The sequence below is a fragment of the Rutilus rutilus genome, assembly GCF_951802725.1.
Source record: "Rutilus rutilus genome assembly, chromosome: 7".
Lineage (NCBI taxonomy): Eukaryota > Metazoa > Chordata > Actinopteri > Cypriniformes > Leuciscidae > Rutilus > Rutilus rutilus.
In genome coordinates this window covers 40939549-40943572 of record NC_140221.1, presented here as the reverse complement: position 1 = coordinate 40943572, position 4024 = coordinate 40939549, and positions in this window count along the sequence as shown.

Here is a 4024-nt window from a genome sequence, read left to right as displayed (position 1 = left end):
TTAAATGTAATTTATTCCTATGATGGCGAAGCTGAATTTTCAGCAACATTACTCCAGTCTTCAGTGTCACATGATCCTTTAGAAATAATTATAATATGCTAATTTGAAGCTCAGTTATTACAAATTATTATTGGTGCTCAATTATTTATAATAGTTGTTATTATCAATGTTGGAAACTTTTTTATAAAATGTTTTGCTGCTTAATATTTTTGTGGAAAGTGTGATCCCAATTTTCCAGGATTTTTTAATGAATAAAGTTCAAAAGAACAGCATTTATTTGAAATGGAAATCTTTATAAATGCCTTTACAGTCACTTGAATCAATTTAAAGTGCCCTTGTTGAATAAAAGCATTAATTTCTTGTTTTTCTTACTCCAAACTTTTGAATGGTATAGTGTATAATGTTTCCCACAAAAATTATGAAACCGAACAACTGTTTTCAACATTGATAGTAATGGCTGCTGAATATAGGAATACATTATATTTTAAAATATATTCAAATAGAAAACAGCTATTCTAAATTTTAATAATATTTCACAATATTACTGTTTTTACTGTATTTTTCACCAAATAAATTCAACCTTGGTGACCAGAAGAGACTTGTTAAAAAAAAGAAAGAAAAAAAGATTCCAAACCTTTAACCGCAAGTGTGTGTGTGTAAATATATATATATATAAAAATGAAATAAATTAATATAAATTATCTACATTAATATAGATATACTATTACATTTTTGGATGTATTAGCATATCCTAAAGTAAACCATTTAAAAAAAACTCATATATGCACACACACGTTTCAGTACATTAGTTGAATTCTAATGCACAAGAAGATTGCTATGTTGTTCGTTTAGACAACTAAAACAGTAAATAAAATTAAAAATGAAACAAATAAATATAAAAATAATAGTGTAGGGCTACTACTGAGATAATCTACTGATAATCACTGGGGGTTGATTTCCTCATAAAAAGTCCCATTCGGGCCTGTGTTAACCAGGACAGTGATGAGCTGCAGTGTGTGTAAAGCGAAGGTCGCTGCGGTTGGCTTCTGGATAAGCTGCCGGATTTGTTTAATCTGACAGCTGAGGGTGGAGCGAGGGGTCAAACAGACTCTGACCCACACACACCAACACAAACAAACACACACACACAAACCCAGACACAGCAGCACTAATGCAAAGTTCCTGTCAAAAATATTGAGCCACAAATTGCTACTAATCCTCTAGTCTATACTACCATTGTAGTCTTTCTATCCGAGACTACAGTAAGTGCACTGCACTACAAAATAATGAACTAAATAAATAAACACATAAATCAATATCCTTGACTTGTTTTCCAGTAAACCATGCATAAAACAAGATAACTAACGTTTCTGTTTTACATTTACATTTAATAATTTAGCAGACGCTTTTATCCAAAGCATGTCACGTTTTAAGCTTAATCTCAACTAAATACAGAAATATATAAACGGCTGAAAAAGTACACAATTATAAAATGAAAATACAGTTTTATACACTATATGGAACAAACATACCCTCAAAATGAATTTTATCTAATGCAATTTTACTTCTTTGGTCAATTTTAGTGCTGTCAAATCGATTAATCACGATTAATTGCATCTAACATAAAAGTTTTTGTTTATATATGTGTATCTATATTATTATATTCATATTAAATATGTGTGCGTGCATATATCTATCTATCTATCTATCTATCTATCTATCTATCTATCTATATATATATCTATATATATATACATACATACATACATATACATACACACACACACACACACACACACACATTATATAAACAACTTTTATGTTAGATGTGATTAATCAATTTGACAGCACTAGTAAATTTATAAATTTGAAGAAATTATAGACATAATTTTACTAGAAAACAATATCCATTATAAGAATTTTCCTTTTCAGTAAAGGACATTCGTCACATCAGGATCTTTTACTCAACACTGTGGCAACACTCAACAGCTTTTCACTAAAGATGAGGAAAACCAGGCTTTTTTCAGACGCCTTCTCTCTCTGCGCACACTATTTTTTTTTAATACACTATAGTGCTATTTTTACTTTGCTCAGAAAACACTAAGAGCGCTGAGGAAGGGGAGGGAAACGGGTCCATCATGGTGACCTTCGAGCATTGTAGCTTTGCAGCCATAATCCAACTAGCCTGTCCAAACCCTGATAGCACTCATCTCTCTTTCTTCTTAGTCTGGTCTATCGCTTCCACTTCTGTGCGGTCTAAAAACGACACCTACCCTCCCCCCTCCATGCTCCCATCCTCCGTTCCCCTCTCTGATCTAGTTATTGAATGGCAGCTGAGATATTATCTGGCCATATTCAGGGACTCGACAGCATATTAAAAGATCTGTGAGGCCAGAGAGCAAAATAGCCACTAACTGGCACATTTAATTCTTACAGAAATGTCAGTTTACACACCAAGCACGATGACTATAAAGATATATTAGCGTCCACACCAACAAACGATAATGCGCTGTTTACGAGAACGGCAGGTTTCTCGTCTGCGGCTTTGAATGCTCGAGCTCTTTAAAGCGGAATGGATTCTGATTTGCGGTCAATGTTTTTTAATCGCTCATTGGAGGGAGAAAATCGTTCTTAAAGTGATTCCAACTATATCTGTGTGATATAGTAGTGGTGTGGACTGCTATTCTTTTATATTTAGAACAATTTTTAGAACTAAATCTTTATCGTCAGTTATTGTTATCGTCCTGTGGTGTGTGAACGGGCCTTTAGCCCGCTTGTCAAATCCTTACAGACCCCATAAATATCACAATAGATTTCGTCACCTTCCTAAAATAATTGCCTAAGTAATTTTTTCAGGTTTCTCAGAAAACACAAAACCGGAACCAATAATTGAATATCGTCACCTTCCTAAAATAATTGCCTAAGTCATTTTTCAGGTTTCTCAGAAAACACACAAAAAATGAAAAATAACTTCAGACTCAGAGTATGTCTTCTTGATGCAGCTCCCATCTTGAAAAGCTTGTAAAATTGCCTTTTAAAATTTTAAAATTGCTTGTAAAATCTTTTGACTTAGGCCAAACAAAACGGCCTAAGTCACACTCTTGACATAGGCCATTACACTGCAGGGGTAGAACTGCATGATCTGTTCAACTGAGGATGTGGGGATTTTACCAGAGGTGGCCAGCATCATGAGGAGATGACTTATGCAAAAAAAATCATTTTTTGTCAAAAAATGACTTAGGCAATTATTTTAGGAAGGTGACGATTTGTGGCTTTTAGTCCATGCATGTTTGCTTTGATGTCATTTATATGATAGCGTACTCCAAAACAATCAGGTATATGCCTTTTTTTTATGATTGATGATTGATGAAATTTTTGTCCAACATCTTAGAATGACAACTTGAATTATAAGATCAATAACTTAAGATTATACGGTTTTACATTGCTTAAACTCGTAATTTTTTTTGTAAATTGCTTCTTTTTTTTTTTTTTTTTAATGTAATTTAAGTTGAAATGACTTTAAACATCCAAGTTGATTGTACTTAAAAATTTAAGGTAGCGACTTTTTTTTAATAACCTGCCACCGTCAACTAGCAACTGCAAGAAGAAAATCAGGATTTGTTGGTGTGTATTTCTTCAAAATTCATGGATTCAGTTAATAAAAATCATGGATAGATACAACTCCAACAAACAGTAATATAATTTTATCAGAATGTGCTACCAAGGCAATACTAAAGTTAAGGGTTAGTATTTGTTTCGGCGTTTTGTAGGCAATCAGAACTGTGATTGACACGACCAATGAAATCTTTTGAATCCGCTGCGGGTTTGAACAACTGGTATGAGGCATGTTTGTCTGGAGCTGCTGGAGACCAACAACCAATTCTTGCTTGTAGCCTATATATGTGTACTGTATGTGTATTTTTCATTTGTTCGTCGTCTTTTCTTTATTTTGCTTCGCTTCAGCTATGATAAATAGGCCTACACATCCGCTCTTGCATTGCGTGTTCGTGCATTTGGCGGCGGA